The sequence below is a fragment of the Aethalodelphis obliquidens genome, unplaced genomic scaffold (assembly GCF_003676395.1).
Source record: "Aethalodelphis obliquidens isolate GAN/ISIS:26980383/991018 unplaced genomic scaffold, ASM367639v1 scaffold92, whole genome shotgun sequence".
Taxonomy (NCBI): Eukaryota; Metazoa; Chordata; class Mammalia; order Artiodactyla; family Delphinidae; genus Aethalodelphis; species Aethalodelphis obliquidens.
In genome coordinates, this window is record NW_020838036.1 from 4,562,645 (window position 1) to 4,571,377 (window position 8,733).

Genomic DNA, 8,733 nt, shown 5'->3' on the forward strand with positions numbered 1-8,733 from the left:
ATAATCTGCCACCTCCTGGGTATCTCCTCTGACACAGCTGTTACTGATGATTAAGCTTATATCCCTTCTCCACAAAAACCCTTTTCAAACAAAAAATAATAATAAATGCCTTTGCCAGTGCTATATCATTTCCTCTTTTTATAACCATGTCTTCTTTCCTGGAACTTCCTCTAGGTACATATTTTGTTGTTAGTTTTTATTTTCTTTATTCCATCAGAATTTGGCACCATTGAAGTCTATAATCTATATGAAAGGTTTTATGTTTTATTTTTAATACCATTTGGTTCAGCATGACTGATATGCATAGCTGGAAACACACACACAGAGCTGTCCAGAGGCTGGCTGGTGACAAGAAATGAACAGGTGTGAAGGATAGTCATTGGAATCTACAGCCTGGTCTTCAGGCAGATCCAATGTCCCATTGTGATGATTTACTTTCAGTCAAAATGAGCACAGGTGCTGCAAACATCATCCAGTGTCTATTTTATATCAATCTGTCTGCAATGCTCACTAGAAAACATCTGGGTTTCATTCCCCTCATCTCCTGCTGGGTGCCCTCCATTCACCCTTCTACAATCCTTGGCTCCCCTTATCCTCATAGAACCTGCTGCCTCCCTATCTATGTTAGGACATCCTGGCTGCATGGTGACCACGTGAAAGCAGCCTGGATCCTGTTAACCCTGGCTTGAGGGTAAATTGTAAAGCTTCATTACCATGACACTAATTCATTGATCTCATAAATTAGACATATGAATTCAAAGCTGTTTTTTGAATGTTCACTCATTGTGCACTTATTTATTATTGAGTTGTAGCAGAATTTTTCACAGAAGTAAATGTTTTTAGTTTACATGTTTTTGGTTTCCATGTCTGATCCATGTAGAAGGTTTTATAAATCAGTATGTCACTCCTTTAAATGCCCTATGGTCATATATTTAAAAGACCCTATGACAAGGACGCTAGCACATTGAAAGGAAAGATTATAAAAACTTCAGAACTTTGACATAAAACTAATATATTATGTGATAATGTTTCTAGTAGAAACCAGGACCTCATTCATCACAAAAGACAAACCTTGACCAAGTTCCATGCTATGTGTTAAGGAAACTGTCACCCTCTATTCACACTGAATGTTGTCACTCCTAATCAGATCTGGGTAACTTAGAAACTTTGGAGGAAAATACTGCTGAGAAAAAATAGTTTTGCTAAACAGAATACTGGGGACAAACTCAGGCAGCAAAGCCTCCAGTCAGGACCCCTCTCACTATGTCAGTTTTATCCTCTACCAAATGAGAAGATGGGCCTATACACCTATACTTCTGTGGTATAACTTACTTTTTTCCTTGATGCCAAAGTCGCAGTAGCTGCTGCATATGTTAGAGATTAGCTAAAACATGGTAGACATTAACTGGAGAGCTAGGAGCAATAATCTTTTGATTAGAATGGTGACCAGTTTTGCCACACCCTAGTGGGTCTCTGATTATCTCAGAGGGCATTGTGAAATGCTTGGGACGAAAAAATGTTCAAAATCATTTAAACTGAAAGTAGGAGCCAAGAGAACTCAGCACTTGTGAGTTTGTGGAATGGAGTGCTGAGACATTGAACAATGCTTTTCCTCTTCCTCACCCCCATAACCAATCAGTCACCGTATTCTGCCAAGTCTTCTCAGACAATATCTCTTGCATCTGTTCCTTTCCATTCACAGCACTGCCATCCTCCCTGCAGCTGCTTAACAGCTCACCCTTGGTTTACTATGAAGGCTTCTTGAGTGTTCTCTCTGCCTGCTCCTGTCCAATTTTGGCTCTGATATAATATCAATCTTTCAGAAGTAGAGCTTGTTTTAAAGAAAAAGAAAGAAAGGAAGAAAGAAAGAAAGAAAGAAAGGAAGGAAGAAAGAAAGAAAGAAAGAAAGAAAGAAAGAAAGAAAGAAAGAAAAAGAAAGAAAGAGAGAGAGAAAAAGAAAGAAAGAAAGGGAAAGAAAGAAAGGAAGGAAGAAAGAAAGAAAATGAAAACATCTTCAGTGGCTCTCCATTGCTTCTGGGAATAAGGCAAAACCCTTGTCTTAAAATTAATATCCCCTCACACTCTGGCCCTTGCTTTAGCTACCTCATACACACTCTTTCCTTCAGTCAAACAGGTCAATAGACTATCCCCTAAACATAGCTTCATCTTCACTGCTACAACCAAGCTTTTTTTTTTTTTTTCAGTCTTTGTATCACCTTCTGGAATACCCAACATTATTCCCTTAACCTCTGCAAATTCCAGCTATGGCTCTACTTCCCATCAAATCTCATATTTTTCTTAAAGCCTTCCTAAGCCACTAAGCCTGAAGGGATCTCTCTCTTTGAATTCCTTTAGTAATTATTCACGTGGTTATGAATCTTTTTTTACTATGTTTAATTGCAGTATAGTTGATTTAGAGGGTTGGCCAAAAAGTTCGTTCGGGTCTTTCTGTACCATCTTAGTTAAACCCGAACGAACTTTTTGGCCAGCCCAATGCAATGTTGCGTTAATTTCTACTGTACAGCAAAGTTATTCAGTTATACATATATATATATTCTTTTTGTATTCTTTTCAATTATGGTTTATCATAGGATATTGAATATAGTCCCCTGTGATATACAGTAGGACCTTGCTGTTTATCCATCTTATATATAATAGTTTGCATCTGCTAATCCCAACCTCCCAATCCTTTCCTCCCCCATTCCCCTCCTCCTTGGCCACCACAAGTATGTTCTCTATATCTGTGAGTCTGTTTCTGTTTCCTAGATATGTTCATTTGTGTCATATTTTAGATTCCACATATAAGTGATATTGTATGGTATTTGTCTTTCTCTTTCTGACTTACTTCCCTTAGTATAATAATTTCTAAGTCAATCCATGTTGCTGCAAATGGCATTATTTCATTCTTTTGATGGCTGAGTAATATTCCATTGTGTATATATACCACTTCTTCTTTATCCATTCATCTGTCGATGGACATTTTGGTTGTTTCCATATCTTGTCTATTGTAAATAGTGCTGCTATGAACATAGGGGTGCATGTACCTTTTTGAATTATAGTTTTACATGGGTATATGCCCAGGCATGGGATGGCTGGATCATATGGTAACTCTATTTTCAGTTTTTTGAGGAACTTCCATACTGTTATCCATAGTGGCTGCACCAATTTACATTCCCACCAACAGTGTAAGAAGGTTCCCTTTTCTCCATACCCTCCCCAACATTTATTATTTGTAGACTTTTTAATGATGGCCATTCTGACAGTGTGCAGTAGTATGTCACTGTAGTTTTGATTTGCATTTCTCTAATAACTGGTGATGATGAGCATCTTTTCATGTGCCTATTGGCCATCTGTATGTCTTCTTTGAAGAAATGTCTGTTTCGGTTTTCTACCCGGTTTTGATTGGGTTGTTTGGGGGTTTTTTGTTATTCAGTGGTATGAGTTGTTTTTATATTTTGGAAATTAATTCCTTGTCAGTCACATCATTTGCAAATATTTTTTTCCCAATCTGTAGGTTGACTTTTCATTTTGTTTATGGTTTCCTTTGCTGTGCAAAAGCTTATAAGTTTTATTAGGTCACATTTGCTTATTTTTGCCTTTCTTTCTATTGCCTTGGGAGACTGACACTTGGTCCTGTATCTTCAGCTCCCTTTATTTCTTATTAAATCATTTATTTGTAATTTTTATTACAGATAAATTATCTAAAAAATTATAGAAAAATTATGACATTAAAGAAATACTTGAGAAATGAGGAGGATGATAGAGTAGAGAAGCTGACCCATAATCCCAGTTCCCCAACTGGAAAACTTCTGTTTTGAGGAGCATAGGTTTTCTGTCCTGTGTATCATCATTTATGAGCTTTGTGACCTTGAGATAGTCAACATATCTAAGTCTCAATTTCCCAATCTGGAAAACTGGAAAAACAACAGTACTTACTTCCCAGGATTGCTATGATTATTAAATGGGATATCATGTATGAAACAGAATAAGAACTCAGCCTGGCACAAAGCAGTCAGCAAATTTTCTAATATTGTTACTCTTATGTTTCAGTCATGTTGTATGTATATTTTCATAGCTGAGAGCATGCTTTTCTTCAATTGACAATGTTTTATAGGCATTTTTCCCATTGTGGTACCATCTTCAGACAGATTATTTTAATAGTTTTATAACAATCTATAACATGCATGCATCATATTTTACTCATGCATGCTTTTTTTGTTAGGTACTTGGGCCGCTTCCCCTATTCTATTGTTATTATAAATAATGTCTTGATTGATATTTTATGCATAAAAATTTCCCTCCATTTGGATTATTTCTTTAGAATAATTGTCCAGAAATGAGGTTTTTGAGGAAAAGAGATGCACATTGGGACGGCTTTTATGCCACCAGCAATTTTAGATAGCACCAGTTTTATATACACACTAATTTTGTATATTATTAATTGTAAAGCTATGTAATATTCAAAATAGTATATCTTTTTGTTTTTTTCCTTTTTCTTTAAACATTTTTAGTAGCAAGTTGGATATTTTTCACATGTAGATTTGCTACTATATCCTCTTTTATACATTGTCTGTTTACATTCTTTGCTTATTCAACTATTTGGACTTTAATGTCTTTGTTTTAATTTCTATAGGCTCTTTATATAAAGAATAGTCTTTTGTCTGTCATATTTGCTGCCATATTTTCTTGGTCCGTTATTTACTTAAAAATTTTTAAGCTATTTTTTTAATTTACAGGAGTATTACATTTATGTGGAATTCAGTATGCCAGCATTTTCCTTTGGGATTGTTTTCATTAATTCTCAGCCTTCAAAGTTACTTTCTAATCTACTTCCTTTGGCAGCTTTTCTACTGTTGTGTTGTAATATTATTTTAGTCTATTGTTATATAACTGTTCTCAACCTGGATTATAAACTCCTTAAATTCAGAGATCCTGTTCTATGCTATGGGCAGAGCGGAAAGAGGACTGGCTTGTGAGTTCAAAGACCTATACTTGAGTCCATGTATTTGCTATGTAACTTTAGATATGTCAGTTCATTTCTTTTGGCTTCTATAAGATAGAAACTTACCCCCTGCTTTTTTCTATAAGTTATTAGGAGAAGCCAATGTGTTTATATACATGAAAGTTTTGTTAACTGTAATGCACCATTAAAAGTCAGTTGTAATTTTTTGTGTGTCCAACAGTACCTAGCACAGTGCTGCCTTGATAAGAGGTTCTCAGTAAAATTGTTTACTTTGGATTTTATAGGGTAATCATATTTTAAGGAAAAGAAGAGAGAGAAGTCACTATACTAGATGTTTATAATAGCCAGGATTACTATCTATACACTCTAAATTTTCTAGTGTGAAACAAATTACAAATCGTCTCCCTAATTGTAAGATGTGTCTTGGTTTAATTTGGGAAATGTGGTATACTTGGCTATGACCTCCTCATTAATTGATTTGGGCTAGGTAAAAATTTCAAAGTTAGCAGTTGTCTAATCTTAGGCATGAAACAAGTATGGAAATTCACTTTAAGGATCTTTTGAAAATTATCTCTGTTGCAAAGTGAAGATTACCCATGCTAAATGTATGTGATCTTCTAAATGAAAGATAATCTGGAAAGTAAAGGTTAGATAACAGTGTTTAAGAATCCAAGAGGCCATTATAGTTCCTTTCTTTTAAACCTATTCTGTCAAACATAGAAATACTGCAATGAACTAGCAGTGGCAACACTGGATATGCTTTCAGTTTTGTGAGATTTGTGGCAACAAATGAAGAAACACAAAAACTGTAGACTGATATGCATCTCTTAGAGATAGAGAATGCATAACCTCAGATAAAGTGTCTACCTTGTGCGTGAAGAAACTCGACACCACGAAATATGAAGCCATAACAGACAAAACTTATTCACAAATCAAGATGAAAGGGTACCAGTTCTTTATGACTTTCTGGAGAAAAAGCACACACACACAAACACACACACTGATGTTTTATGTTCCTTGTTTAAAAAGAAATTTGACAAAAAAATGTGTGAGAGGGAGGAGATATAGGGATATATGTATATGTATAGCTGATTCACTTTGTTATAAAGCAGAAACTAACACACCATTGTAAAGCAATTATACTCCAATAAAGATGTTTACAAAAATTTAAAAATGTGTGTGTGTATGTGTGTGTGTGTGTGTGTGTACTACACATCCAAACTTGAAGAGGCAGCAGGGGAAGGAAGCGAGAAAATAAATATGCTTATATTTTTAATGAGCCTGAAGTTCTGACTCAAGTCTTTTAGAATCATTTGAATGAATTCAATTTCAGAATCTGTGGCAAGATTAGGGAGAGATTCATTAAAATAAAATGCAATTCACCCAAAGGTAATTCTCCTTGCAGAGACTATCTTTCCTCATCATGTATATAAGTGTCAGATGAAATAAAAACCAGTCAAACCCAATATACACCAGACACTATGCTGGACCAAATTAACTTAAAATTTTGAAATTAGTGGAATTTGTAAATGGAATTAAAGGGATGATGTGAAAAATGTACCTGAGTAGCAAACACTTATGTTGGCCTCAAAAGGATGGTGAGGATGGAAGGGAAGGTAATGAGCAGAAGTATCAATAGAAATGTAAAGAGCTCTAAAGATGGTGTATAGATGAGTGAGTGCAGTTTCAGTAAGGAAATATTAAAAAGGAAAGAAAAGAAATAAACTGAAAGAAAGAAAAGAAGAAGAGAAATAGAGAGGAAAAAAGAAAGGAAGAATAAAGGAGGGAGGAAGGGAAGGAAGGAGGATGCGGGGTAGAGAGAGAGAGACAGAGACAGAGACAGAGACAGAGAGAGAATCTCTAAGTACCAAAATCCTAAAGGATTTGTCATGCAAAGTGACCAGAATTCCTGGCACTTGTTCCACTGAGAGTCTGTGAAGGTCATACAGAACCTTAATTTTTAAGTTGTGAGATTTCATGACGTTTTATTTACTGCATCATTTTTTGTGGCTGTTTTTGATATTCTGCTGGGCATGTTTATTTGTGCTTTTGGATCTTAGTCCCATTGTTGGACTCTCTAAAATCAGAGACCTCCTTTTCATGGCCTAGCACAAGAAATAGTACATGTAAGTACAGTAAGAGTTATCCATAAGGATGTCAATCAGATTAAATTCTCAATTTTCTTCAAATACTAAAATATTTTGTTAGTGCCTCTACATCTCCAAGAGATATTTTTCATGAAATTTAGAATTTTTGTATTATTTGTTCAATAGGCAGAGTCATTTAAATAATGCACATTCAGTTCAGCATTTGTATTTAAGACCAGGTGACTATCTTGGAATGTAAATAGAGTAAAATATGTAAATACTCCAACTGTGAAACAGTGTTGTGGAAACAATTAACAGAACTCTAAACAAGAATATTCATTTAAAAAGTGTAAATAGCAGAGTTGATAAAATTAATCTCAGCACATCTAAGGAGTACTGTGTCAAACTAAAATAAGATTCATTTTAAACCTCAGATATTATTATTAATTTATGACTAATAATTAGATAAGTTTTGTTTTTTTCCAAAGAAAGTAAAATACTTTTCTGACATAAAGCCTTTGCTTATGCTATTTCTCTACATTGGAAACCTCCCTCTCTTACCTTCTCTTCCTAGCAGACATTTATCTCTAAAAGTCTACGTCAAATGGCAAGTTTCTCTTGAAATTCCTGAATTTCTCTCATCATGATTAACATTGCCCTTTCCCTCTTCTATGCTGTCGTAACATGTTGTTCTCTTGTCTTAATGTTTAGAATCATAAAGCCAGAATTTTAAAGTTAAAAAGAACTTTAGAGATGATATGGTCTAATCTAGCCCCCTTATTTTATAAATGAGACATATAGTTCATTATCACTTTCCTATGTCATTAGAGTTAATTGTGAACACTTCCATCTTCCCCATTAAATTTAAAGTCATTAAGTGTAGGACTTGTGTTTTGTTTTTCTTTGCATCTCTCTTAGTGCCCTGCATAAAAGGAGTGCTCAAAAATAGTTATTGAATAAATGTTCCAAAATGAATGAATGAGTGAATGGAATTGTCTCTGGCAAAATAGTGAGGTAAGCACAATTTTGATTGTTAACATCCCCGTAAATACAGTTTCCTTTTTATCAACCCACGCTTTCCTCTGAAGCCCACTTTTTTTGTCATGCTCATTCCTAGTACTAAGTACCCCACTGGGGTGCCCTGAAGAATATGAGGGTAGTATTTAATAGTCTCTCAATGGAAAGTATCTACCAACTGTTGTATATAGAACTGGTCCAGCTGAACCACTTGATATTTTCTGTAGAGCATGTGTGGTGGGGTCTGAATTTTCTGGTCTCTGCTGTGTAACATGTTTTGTTGATGAACCATGGCAAATCAGACAAACTGCATATTTTTGTCTCACCTAATTTGGTTGCACTTTGATAAAGTTTCTTCCTTACTAGGCTCAGTGACATTTCCCCTTCCACCATCCTGTTTAACCTAAATGAAGAATTTTCTTCCACTTGACTATTGTTAGTATTTGAATTAACAGTAAATACTTTAATGTCTACTCCTCTTCCCTGTGGTGACTTACTGTTCAGAAATCACAGAAAGAGCTGGTGATTTCCCAGGAAATATTCACAGTGCAGAAAGAGATCATTTACCATAAAAAAAGGTGCTAATATTGACACATCTGTATGGAAGTTTTTAAGGATCATTTGGAATAATCAAACTGAACTAAACTCTTCAGGACCTAATGCTTT